Source organism: Numida meleagris, chromosome 4 (assembly GCF_002078875.1).
Source record: "Numida meleagris isolate 19003 breed g44 Domestic line chromosome 4, NumMel1.0, whole genome shotgun sequence".
NCBI classification, from domain to species: domain Eukaryota; kingdom Metazoa; phylum Chordata; class Aves; order Galliformes; family Numididae; genus Numida; species Numida meleagris.
In genome coordinates this window covers 71,884,243-71,897,879 of record NC_034412.1, presented here as the reverse complement: position 1 = coordinate 71,897,879, position 13,637 = coordinate 71,884,243, and the positions used below count along the sequence as shown (strand labels likewise).

The window sequence follows — 13,637 nt, the reverse complement described above, 5'->3', positions numbered from 1 at the left end:
GACATGCTCAGAAAAGCATGAACATAAATACGTTTGCGGTTGCCATAAATTTAAAGAAAATGCAAATGAATTTTGATCGCTTGATGGAATTTTAGTTATACAAATAAGGTTGTTTAAATGATGTATTTTGATTAATTTAAAATATGCCCACTTAAAGCACAAAATATTCATAAAGTCTTCTTACATACACCCACTTCCCAGGGTCTGGAAATAGCCTTCCTTGCTTCCCAGCATCTCCCACCGACCCCAGTATCTCATGCACCCACCTCTGCCATTGCCAAGTTCTGGAGGAGCCTGGGAAGCTGGATGCCCTGTGTGGGGTGGCTAGGAGGTCACCCAGCACCTGATAGTTCCCGTTCTGCTCTCAGGCTCCTTGGTTTAGACAGTGGGGTGCTCATCCTGGGCACCCTGTCCCACTGCTGCCAGGAGAGAGGCAGCCAACATTCACATCAGCATCAGCAGCAGACTGTACCAGAGTAACAGCTGAACCTTTAACAAAGTGCAGTCAGTGGATGCAATCACAGAGCACCTCTCTTAACAAAGACATTTTGCAGCAACTAGAACTAATGAATGATTTGAAGATGCATTAGAGCATGGTGTGCATTATCTGCTATCACAGCAGCCAAACGATACTGCATCTCAATGCTGCCTTTTCCCAAGTCTGTCCTTTCTCTGATTCAGTTTATTCTCAGGTGAAAGCAACACCTGTCACAACCATTACCAACAAAACCCAAGCAGCATAGATAATGAAGATGCACATCTGCTTTGGATGTGCTAAAACAAGACGTACTAGGCTGCTGAGCGCATTTTTAGAGTTTTGATGCCACTTCCATTTTACAACACAGTTACCTCAAATATCTGATAGTTACCACTGGATTCATGGTACTTGACACTGAATAAGAGAGGAGAGCCACAAAATATAAGTTCTCTTTCTACCATAGGAAATATTTAAAATTAACTTCACTTGGATTTACAGGTTTATAAATAGTTGAACTACACATAATTACCCAAAGCTTTGCCCTCGTTTTACTTTTAGAATAGAGTATCTACAGTGCCTAAAATGATGCTATACAGACAAAAGAGAAGTCATTTATTTATCCCTAACTGACATGTCAAATAGGATGAGAATACAGGAGATAGTAATATTTTACTCCAAAACAATATTTAATGTTTAACTCCTAAAATAGCCAACAAAGATGAAAAATTGACCTGAAACCTCACTGGTTATATATTAGCATATAAAACATCATCCTGAAATCTGCCATTAGAAAGAGTTGAGTGTTCATTAGAAGAGTGCCTCATCAAAGTTAAAGGGAGATTAACACTGTAGCACTACGTGTCAGAATCTTTGAGCCAAATTCTCTATCACTTCCATCTTCTTCTCATGGAATGGGAACATTTAAGGGCTAAACACTAACTTTCTATTTGCATCTTTATGTAAGATACTATCACTGGCAAAGCTGGAGAAGAAGAAAACTCCTCTTATACCTCAATTTAACTTCAGACGGATGTGCATGGTACAAAGCCAGTGAAGTGATAAATAGCTTCTGGCAGCTCACTCTTCCTACCTTGAGTTGTATTACAGTTTATCATCGGGGCTGGCCATTCAGCACAGGAAACAGGGGAAGCAGTGTAGCGTCGTCTCAGGCTATATTCACAGATACTTCATAGAATTCCTTGGCAAACAGTCAGCAAGTACTAAAAAGCATAAAAAGTGGCTTTATTTTGTGAACAGATATATCTCAAAAGGATCCGCTAGGAAACCCAAGAGAGGGGAAGCCTAGGCTGGGGTTAAAATAGCTAGTTTATTCACTTCTTCACAGAGCACAATAGCTTTACTGATTCATTTCACAAGTCATTTGCTAATTTTGCACCTTGCAAATGTGTATGGACAGACATACAAATTAACATTTGCAGCAAAGGCACATGAAACGGCTATTTCTCAAAGCAAATCCCAAGGAAAACATTTTAGTGATCTTAGTACTATTTGCAATGGCTTCTTTGACAATATTGTAGCTTAAGAGCCTAATACTGCAATCATTTCTGTCCATACCTCACAGCAGCAAGCTACTTCAGTTGACAGTTTGTAAGAACTATAGATGCACAAGAGGATACTCAGTAATCTGCAAAGCCATCACCCTCCTAAGAAAACAACAAATAAAGATACATTCATAAAAATACTCTTTTTTTCTCCAATACTAGACCTTAACAAAATAACAACATTCAGAAAATCTCCTGACTTTCCAAGGAGAGAAAAAAAGCTGACAATGCTTTTCCTTGATCTCCAGCTATTCCTCTTTGATGAGAGATTTTCAGATGGCAACATTAATTTGATAAGTTTGTACAGGAATAATTTGAAATTAATGTCATAAGCTAAATCACCCCTGTTATAGTGTCACTCAAATCAGTTTAATTGTTCCAAGAATTAATTAGAGTCCATGTGTTTAACATTTGTTATTGGAACAAAGAATAAAAAGGTGTCAAATTTCTTGCCACTATTTCTAATTAAACCAATCATAGTGTGAGCCTTTACATCTGCAGAACTCCTCATGGAAAGAACAGATCATGCACAGCATAATGAGTATCAAATGCAGTAAAAAGTCACGGTAACCTTTGTAGTGGAGTACTTCAGAATTGGCTGCTCATTTGTAAAATATCTGACCCTTCTCCCCTTCCCAATGCCAAGAAAAGAGGTAAACATGCACATCTGCCTTGTCCACTGAAAAATTACACTTGAGTAAATAAATGTTACAGACAAAAATAAATTCTTAATAGAGCTAGAAAAATGCAACTCATTCTCATGGATGTAAACACCCATGCTGCTGCTTCACGTTAGTGCTGTTTGCATCAGGCTCACTATGGCATTAGACACAATGCTAGGAGTCCTCCAATTAGCTGTTGTTGTGCAGACAATAAGGAACATTTGATAGGAAAAGCACAGGGAAAGCAGCGTGGGTCTGTGCTTGCATCCTGACATAATGGTGTATTCCACACCCTATCCTTGTTAGGGTCCTCTGTGCCTTCTTCAGACAGTGACAAAGCCCCACAGAGGCTCAGAGCTGTGGTCATCACTATGACTGCCAACAGGAAAACTCTGGGAGGTCTTGGCCTTGCTCAGGTTCTGCTAACTAGGCCAGGTCAAGCTGCAAACCACGTGAGTATTTCAGTGGTTTCCTCTTCATTTACAATCCCCACCCAAGCCTCAGATCCCAAGGCCTGAAAGATGGCTTCACTTCTTTCCAACCAATATATGTGCTGAAGCCTTTGAGAATGTTAACCGCCTGCAATAGCTATCATTCCTACATCAGCAGAAAGTCAGTTGTTGTCCCAGCTTGCACTCACTTTATCAGTGTCACAGTTCTGGACCAAATGTGGCTCATTTTAGACCTGAGGATGTTCTACCTTTGCAAGGATGAAAAGAAAGCAATTTGGTAGGAGGGTTATTCTTCCTTTCTGTGCATGGAAGTTGTGCAAAATAGCTGGAGGACAGTAACGTTAGACACTCCTGGAGAACACAATAATGGTCAGCTTGAAGATGAGACTGTTAAAGACATAGAAGTGACTGTGCTGCATGACTGTGACTCATCATAAGACTATCAGCTTGCTACAACATCCACGTGTACAGGACTATAACATATATATTATTTTATACAGAACTGCAGCTATACATGACCTACCTTTACACCAGAAAATATGTGACAAATAAAAGAGGAAAACGTACTCCTGTTTGCTTTTTTCTTCATTCAGTAACAAATAAGTAAGAGGTTTTATACGGAACCAGTAAACCACTCTAAGACTTCTTTTGGCATCGTAACAGAATATTTTTAAAGTTGAAGGGTTTGACTATAATGAAATTCACAGTCTGGTAAAGAAAAGATTATGTTGGCAATCTGTTTCTCTTTATTGATTGAAAATTTCATTGTCAGCACGATCTCAAAGTATGTGTGTCTGTATGCATACAGACGCATACATACAGACACATTTTAATGCTTAGAATAATGCAACTGATCACTTTCCAGACAGGAACACGTGACTCCTTTTCTTGCTGTGTGTCACACAGCCAAGCAGTGACTCCAGACAGGCTTCCTAATAGGAGGTTTGGGTTTATTTATTTTTTTAACAAGTGACTATGTTTAGAGAACATTTTTGCAATAGAAAAATGGCTGCAAACAACTGGAGAATCGTGACACTTTTTGAAGATGACAGAAGATTGCTCACTGCTATTGAAACCAGACAGCAGAGCAATCTAGCAGGAAGGCACATGGATTCTAGCTGTTGATTGTAAACAGCATGGATACCATACTGATAGCGAAAGAAGTCTTCCTCCTGGTAATTTTCTACCATGCTATAACTTACATTTTTGAGAATGCTGGCAAGACGTGGGACACTCCCTGAGAACAGAATAAAAAAAAGCACCCAGCCTGGCTTGGCTGTGAGCTACTTATTCAGCCAATTTTTTTCTAACTTCCAGCTCTCAACAGTAACAAACATATAAAAGAACAGAGTCATCCCAATCATTTTTTATGAGTCTAAGAGAAGTTGTTTGTCCTTGCTGATACAATTTTTGAAGGGAACTAGGAATGTTTTCATTGGCCTGGGGACTGGAACTTGTACTAAATGGGTAGACACGGAAACTATTCACAAACACATGAGCCATCCCAGCTTCTGCAACATGAAATAAATTAATGGGGAAGCACACTGAAATACTGCACACAGCAAGTAAGACCCTCGCTCCATATCAGTCAGGGAGAGTTCTGCCATTGATTTTAGGGCTGGGATATTGCACTGCTCCTCAACGCTTTTCTTTGAAAAATAAGATGTTCTGGTGCTCTCCAGTCTTTACTAGTGAGGTTTGTTCATTAGTCTTTTGCCATTCGATGTACAGTTCCTTTTTCTCTTAATATTTTAGCAATTTGTTTCAGCAACACCTCTGTATCTGACATTTATTAGAGCACAAATCTATGTTAGATACTTGCTAGCTCATCAGGTCCAGCAGCAGACTACTTGAGTCAGCCTGACAAACGGCCAGAGTTCAGAGTCCTTCCATAAATAATGACTTGGTCTTGTCAGTTCTTTTGGCCTCCACCATACAGTAATGTGCTTCCAGAGCAGATGGAGCCGCTCTCAGCTGCCATTCTCTGTCTTTTCAACTTCCTGTTCTGTGCATGGTTCTCATCAGTGCGGATTCTGCAGAGAACACCTACCTCAAAAAAGCTAAAGTATGTCTTTCTTTTTTCAAACCAGAAAAATATAGATGAATAATTTGAAAGAATGCCTTTGAGTGAAAGTTTTAACCACTCTGAAAGCTATACACTGTTTAAGTTAAAAAAAACAAAACACAAACAAAAAAAAAACCCTACAAACTAATCCAAGCTTTGAATAGGCTTAAACTCTATTACAGATTATACACAAACTTTCTTGTAAAAATGCTTTTACAATCTTTCATTCTTGCTTACATAAATGTTATTGCAGCCACTCATAATTGAATTCTACATTTGCAAAAGTATTTGTTTTTTCTGACTTACAATTTTGAGGGCTGATTTGCACAACAGCATCTAATGTAACCTTAAAAGCTAAAAAATGCCTCAATTTTCTGCAAAGCCATCTCCCCTGCTGTGCAGCAGCACATCATGGGCACTGTGAGACTTGCACACACAGCTGCTCACAATTCTACCAGCTACAGTGTAGATGCTGCTTTGCAAAGCCTCTGTACTTCCCCGCCCTTAGAAGTTAAATATGTGGAGAGTCGATTTAAAAATACTGCAGATTTCTGGAATTATCCATTAAATGAAAGTCATAAATACATTTATATTCTTAACAGCTATGCTTCCTTACAGAGCCTAGCTGTGACCCCAGACAAAATTAGTTTCAGCAGAAAAGCTGCAGAGACTGATACTACCTAAAGCTTTCAAATCTGGGGCTCCCCACATCACTGCTTTGATGTGCAGAAGGGAGTCACTCCCGTTTTGAACTCCAACAGATAATAAACCTGCTGTGTGTGGCACAGGATCACTGCATTGGATGGCATGGACCATCAGAGCAGAACCGGTCAGAAGACGCTGCACAGTCACGGAATGTAATGCAGACACACACACATGGCTGCCACATTTCAGTAACAGAAATCTCATCTACACGCAACTTCATGCAGCAACACATGCCATGCACATCTCCATCCATGGAGAATCTAACGTGCTGGGGATGGGCCAGGCCTGCTCTGCATGCACAACGTAAACGTGCTGCAGAGCTATTGCTACACAACTGCTGCGGTGAGAAAAAGAGGATGGCAGCAGGGAGCGCTGGAACTCCTTTCTCTTACCCCATCTTGCTCCATTGTTTGCTCCACATTGTACTCGTTAAACCTTCAGTTTGTTAAGTCATTAAGATAAGAGCTCCCAATCACGCAGATTGGCAGTAACACAGACACCAAGCATCTGTTCCTAAGGGGAGGCTGAGCCCCACCATCCCTGTAGGAGATGGAGCTGTGAGGATGGAAGTAGATAGAGCACGTCTGGGAGACTTCCCAATACTTCTGCAGCTTGGGTAATTGGGTTCATCTCACTTTAAAGCCACTTTGACCAACGTCTTTTGGAGTGCACAGTAACAAACATCTCTAGCTCTTGGTGAGGTACTGTCAGTAATGGGATGAATCTACACATTCACTACATGCAGCAATGTTGTTAATTATGCTAAAAAGAATTAATTTTCCCTTTTTTGCTTCAGAGCAAGACATAACAGTGGAACCTATTTGCACTGATAAGGAACGTGACCATAATAAAGTGTAACCTGCCTTGTCTAACTTAAGAATATAAATCTGTATTTGTAACAAAGATTTGAAAAATGTACAAATTTTGCTAGTGATACAAATTAGGAGCCTTTCTCATCTTGATTCAAAACATTTTTTCAAAGAGAATCTTCTAGGAAAATGCAAAAAAGGATTATAGCAAGCTCACCAGTGCTCAAAAAAACATGTGAAAGATGTACTGCTGATTTATTTTTCATTTTTAGTTCATAGCTCACTGTTAGGTATGCATCAGAGTAAGAGAACATGGCTCATCTTAAAAAATAAAAAACCGTGTGTTTTTTGTTCTGAGTGGATCTCTGTTACTTTATTGCAACAGCACAGTGCAAAGTAGGATAATCTTCCTGCAGTGCAGCAAGACACTCCAGGGATCACGCTGTTTGGCCCCAGTAACAAATGCTTGTATGAGAAGACCAGCGTGGCTTTGGTAAATCCTACAGACTTTCTGAGCATGTTGCATTGCAGGATGTGAAAGCATTGTCCTGTCTGTTGACTAACCCAGGTCCTCAGAGGAAGTAGCACAACTTGGGGCTGAACAAACTTATAAAGCATTGATATTTGTCAACAACTGAATTGCTTCTGGTCGATTGCTGTGAGCAGCCTGAAAAAAACACTTAATCTGACATCTGGTAATATACAGAAGATATATCTGACAGATAAACTTTTCTACCTCAAATACATGATTTGTTTCTGCCCTTTCAGATAACAAACCAAGATTTTGAAAGGTCACATGAGAACTTTGTGCAAGGGAAGCAAATATCCCAGTAGACCTAATCCTCGTGTACAATGACAGAACCCGCACAATATCCTGAAGCCACAGCTGCTTGTGGGACCAGTGTAAGACAGGGCGGCTCCCTACCTTGATAGCTCTGTCCTGGTCTGTGATCCCATTTGGGATGGTTGCAGGGAATCTGGAGACAAACCCCTGCAGCCTGCTGTGCCTTCTTGTTTCCTTCCCCAGCAGCCGCAGGGGTAGTTCTCAGCCCATGTCCTGTGAGCAGGCACTTTCACACATGCAGAATATTCACTAGTGCACATGAAAATGATACAGGCAACTGCCTTTTGCCTGCAGGGAAGAGGAAGGGCTTTCCAGAAGAGCTCAGAGCACTGCTACACAATTCTCTTATGTGTCCCCCAGACCACTTAAGTAAGGAAATCTGCGTGTTCCGATTGACAAAGAAAGGAATTCCTCTACCTAGGTCCTCTGGAGGAGCTGAATGGATAGGCCGCAATGATTTAGAAATTGAAGTTGTCCTCTATAGTCACCACTACCATCAGCACACCTACTGGGGATCAATCCTTTTGATAATTTTTTTGTGACCATTATGTTAGAAGCAATGTACTGTTTAGAAGTATTTTGTTAAACAGAAACATTTGAAGGAATCATTTATGAGACAAGCTCTACAGAAATAGGAATTTTAGTCATGCTGCATTCCCCAGTGCCTAGACTTGCACTAGCAGGGCAGGGCTGGGAAGCAGGAATTTCTCAGATGGAGCCTGAAGCCACACGTGTTGAGAAGGCTCCACGAGACCTTCTCCTCTGTGTCTGTGGCAGGGAATGGAGCTGTCTCTGGATGGCCAGGGAACAGGAAGGGGATGTGGGAAACTCGCTGCTAACTGTTGGAAATTGGCTTAGATTCTTCTGGCAAACACATCATTAAATGCTATTCAAAAACTCAGCATAAATTTAATTACAGGTACCTGGGCAGCAATCTTTCAATGTAAGCAGCTCTCACGGATATATGAGAGCTGGATCCATGTCAACAAATACACATAGAAGATCAACCCTCTGCAACCTAGTAAAGAACTGGCTGTAAGTGAAGAAAAATTCTCCCAGGATCTTCTATCCAGGTCCACCCATTTAAATGGAAATTTTTGATGAAAAAACTGGGAGATCTACCAGTCAATCTACCTTTGTATCTGTATTTTAAGGAAAACTTTGAACCATGTACTTAAAAGCTTAGAACGAGCAGAGCACTTTTATTCACTATAATGGCCTACCAAATTGACAATGTCTGTACTTAATTTTGTTTCAATATCTTCTGACAAAGACATTTGCCATCAACCAGAAATTTTCATTCTGTATTCTTCCTGTTTTATTTGCTTGCCTGCTGGGAAAATATTGTCAAGTTTAATTTTTCCCATGCTTTTGTTCTGAACAGTTTCTCCTTTTTGAATCACATCATCCACACAATATTTTGGTCTCAATTTTCTCCAGCTCCCCTCTGTTCAATTTGAGGTTTTACTTCTGTGCGGTTCTCCCATTCTGTAAGCATGAATACACCGTGTCCAGCTGCCAAACTGAGACTCCTGTCCCCAAGAGCTTCAAACCACATTCAAATCTGAACACAGTACTGGTAAGTTATGCAGTAAAAGCTCATCTGCACACCCAAAAAGGAGCACAAGAGATTATATCAGGAGGGGAAGCTCAAATAACACCCTTCCCAGTTATTCCCAGGCCCACCCCAGGAGCCTTCAGCCATCAAAAGCCCACCTGCACAAACCCAGAGGAACACAGTGGCACATGGCTGCTGAGGAGCCCGGACTTGGGACTCAGAGTAAGGGACACCCTGTCCAGCCCCTCCTAGGGCTGTCTCAGGAGAGCCCTAGCCCCAGTGCCAAGGCATGAAAGCCATCTCCATGAGTCAATGCTTAGAGGATTTTTCTACAGGTACATGCCATTTCAGAACAGGCAACAAATCAGAAAGTACTTAAAGTACCTGAAAGAGTAGTAGATTCAGTCAAAACCATTTGCCTGCTTCTTCCTCACATGTGCATTTACAGAGAGCAACTACCTCCTCTCTTTGCCTTTGCTATGTAATTCAAACTAGGTAGTGTCCCCACTACTGTACAGCTGGTTGGTTCCCTGTTCTCCATCCTGTAAAACACATAAACCTCTTTAGCACTGAACTCCTCCCTCCTTAACATCCAACGAGCTCTTAACTTCTTTAATCTCCGATTGACTTCTCTTGCATGTTCACAAACCAAAACAGGGGAAATCTCCTAACATTAATGCCGCCTCTGCCCTGCTTCAACTCATGCCCCTGATATACACTCATGACACAGGCTGTAGCTCAGAATTACCTGCCTGTAATTCCTTGGTGACTCTGGTGACTCTTCCTACTCAGCAAAATCTCATTATTAGCTCCAACATATATTTTGATCTTTAAGATTCAGCCCTACTTCTATTAGTTTCTGACATTGTTCAGATTCCTTCTGCACAACAGTCCATTTTCCCCTATACTAACAGCTTTGGGTCCCCAGCAACACACATGAGCAGTCCCTGTGCTAAAGCCATTAAGGGAACCCCAAACTGGAGAGTGACCCCTGAAGAATTTTGCTAGCAACATCTCTGGAAACTGATCATTTACCCTCAGCACATCGCACTGCCATCTCCACATCTGTCAGTACTTTGTTCAAAAAATAAGGCCTTAAAAACAAGATCTGAAACACATACAAGTACACAGCTCTCCAAAGCACAGAGCTGTTCCCATTGACTTCCTAAATCGTACCTGTTTTCTGAGACCCCTTCTTTCTCAGGCGCTGGGAACTGGCACTTCGTTTCTTTGACTGTTTTGCTGTGTAACAAAAACTGCACATAAATAAGTCAATCCTAAACAGACATTGCTTTGAAGAGACTCTTCTCAAGACTGATCTAGCTGGCAGATACTGAAAGAATTACTACTTTGGCATCATAAAAACTAAATGCATTCTAAAAAACTAAACTGAAATACATGCTTCTGGAAAAGTGGTATAAACTACCAGATTGTTATCAGGGATGAAGAAAGTTATCTGGAAGTGTCACTTGTACCGACTTGAGAATAGTTATCAGTAATAAACAACATGAGATCTGTTGCAGAACAAGCGTGTTCTGTTCATAAAAGCAACATAAGGAAGATTCTGTGTCCCAGCCACAGAGGCTATATTATCAGCTCTTTATAGTGCACTTGAAATAGAGCCCTGTGTAGTTCTGGTTTGAAAGCCTTGGAAAAACTATTGAAATGAAGTATAAGGGAGAACTTAAGAGGCATCTCAATTGAACAGATTTGAAAAAATATCCTTCTTCTTTCAGATCATTCATGGACAAAGCAACTAGGCATTCCTACTTCGGCATGACTAGAATAGTGCGAGTTTTGTTTCAGCTGTGAACCTAGGAACTCAGTTCATTCACCTTGGCGCTGTAGAAATATTTTGAGTATGCTCCCCTTTCTTGTAAAAACAAACAAGAGAAAAGCTTGAAAAAATCTCTTCAGTGCCAGCCAATGTGTCTAACAAGGAGGCTCCACAAAGCAGCTTTCCTACTGTGTTTGCAAGAAACTGCATGGGGACTTGCAGCAGTCAGTTTAAACGGTCATTGTCTTGAAGTAGTAAGACAGAGCAAAAAGTAAACTCACCCTGTGGACAGAATAAAAGATGGGACGAATCTAACTGAAGCAAGTAGCAATTGTCTGAGCTGCACAAATTGTCCAATCCCTCATGACGTGGAGTAAGGAAAGATATCCCCCTAATATCCACAACACTGGCAGTCTGAGACCACAACCCATCGCTGCCTATGTATCCTATGGCAGGTGCCAAGTTCCCAGAGTGATAGTGGTGCCAAAAGTCAGACTTTACATCCAATTCAAACAATACTCAAAATCATAGCAGCAATTCCTAATGTTGTATTTTATTCTTAAAGGTGGCAAAGCAATTTGGAGGAGAATATTTGTATTTACATCTGTATGTAAAGGGAACCTGGAGCTAACACTAATTTCCCATTGATGTATAGGTCAGTGGCTCAGCTAAGCCTTTTGATTCCTCCTTCAGACCTGGCCTTTTTGAGCATATTCAAAGCCATACACAGCCTAAACCTATCGTTTGGCTATCAGGAGAGAACTTCTCTCTCCAAGGAAGTTCCAAATCAATCCTGAGGAGACATATTCATAAACACAAGTCTACATAAAAATTAACCATGATGTAACTTTCTCAGAGAAATATCAGTGCACTTGAACTTTTGATGTCAAAAAGTTGCAACGCTTTAAATCCTGCAGCAGTGCTCCAGCCAGAAGGTTTGTAAATACTGCTTAGGTGACCTGTGACATGAAACAGATCAGAGGATTACTGGCAGAGAAGCACCCTTTGAAGTGTCCAATTGTGAAATATGGCACTTTATTTCTACCACACCGGGATTACTAATGGAGTATGTTTCATCTATATCTCTAATAAGTACCTCTTCTTTTGTTTATTTATTTATTCTTATTTTGCTCAGTGTTTTTTTTTTCTGCTGAAAGTGCACTATCTTTAAGAATGTGACAGCCCACCAGCTAAAATACCAGCACACATTCCCTGCAGTGCGATTGTTTTAGATACAATCCTCCACAGTCCGCTCAAGCAAGAGCTTGAGAAAGGAATTTAGCTACACATCTTGCCTTCGCAGAATCATCTTCCAGCCACAGGCAGACTTCCTTATGCACGTTCCTCCATGGAGATGCACCAAAGTGTGTGTGTACACATGCAATTGTGTGTGCTTGTCTCCTTGGTTCACATCAGAAAATGCACAAAAACTTGGTAATTGAAATGACAGTATTTATACTGCCTACCATTTTAGTGTCCCTATATTACAGGCAAACAAGAACTTCAAACAAAATTATTCACACAAAAACTTATGTTTCAGACTTCACTACTTTTTCCCCATGTCTCTTTCACTTTTTCAGCTAAGTCTACTTTTCTTACATGATCTTTCAGCTGTTAATTCCCATTGCTTCATTTTGCTATCTTCTTTATCAATTTTTTACAGGAGCTGAACATAATGAAGAGAAGGATTTCATCTGTAGATTTAAATCTCAATTTATGGAAAATAGCACCCTCAAAAATATGCTAAAATTAAATTATTTTCTATGCCAACTGCTGCCCAGGCTTAAAACATACAGATAACCTCTTAATTACAAAAAACAAGTGGACAACTGCCACATTCTCTGGGTACAGGACAGGGGGACAGCCGTGTGTTTTTTTCAATGCCTTGCATTTGTTCCCAGTGTAAAACAGAATAATCGGTTTTTCAACTGCAAAATATTTGTCTGGAAATTATCAAGATCTTTTTGCATTTTCAAGCAGGATAAAACAGAGAGGACTACATGCTTAATAGCCCCCTCCTCACCCCCTCATGTTGGGAGATGCCCACCAGACTCCTGCTGACTCTCCAGCTCTCCAGTTGCTAACCACCTTCCATGGTGAGCTCCAGGAACTTACCTTCAGTGGGCTGGGGCCCCATTGCCACCAGCATTTTCCCCACACACTGCAAAAAGCATCCCTAGAACTCATGGAAGGGTGAGACCCACTGACCTACAAGGATAGTGAAGGGCTACAGCGAGGGTGAAAGATCTAGTGGCGAAGATGTATGAGGAGCAGCTGAGGTCCCTTGGCTTGTTCGGCCCAGAGAAGAGCAGACTGAGGGGAGGCCTCATGGCAGCCTACAGCTCCTCACAAGGGAAGCAGAGGGGCAGCACTAAGCTCTGCTCTCTGGTGACAGGAACAGGGCCCAAGAGAATGGCATGGAGCCGTGTCAGGAGAGGGTCAGTTTGGATGTTAGGGAATGGTTTTTCACCAGAGAGTGGTGGGCATGGAAAAGGCTCCCCAGGGCAGTGGGCACAGCCCCAAGCTGCTGGAGTTCAAGAAGCATCTGGACAATGATTCTTCTTTCCAGATTGGAAAGATATGGATTTGATGGGCGGATTGTTCAATGGATGAAGAACTGGCTGCAGGATCAAGTCCAGAGAGTGGTGGTCAGTGGCTCAATGTCTGGACGGAGATTGGTGATGAGTGGTGTCCGCCAGGGGTTGGTACTCTTTAATATCTTCAT

General features: G+C 41.2%; 1 protein-coding gene across 2 annotated transcripts in view; it reads right to left on the bottom strand.

Annotated features, from left to right (window-relative positions):
- The window catches only part of SCFD2 (sec1 family domain containing 2), a 187,824-nt gene that overhangs the window by 73,304 nt on the left and 100,883 nt on the right, over positions 1–13,637 (bottom strand). The window lies entirely within an intron of this gene.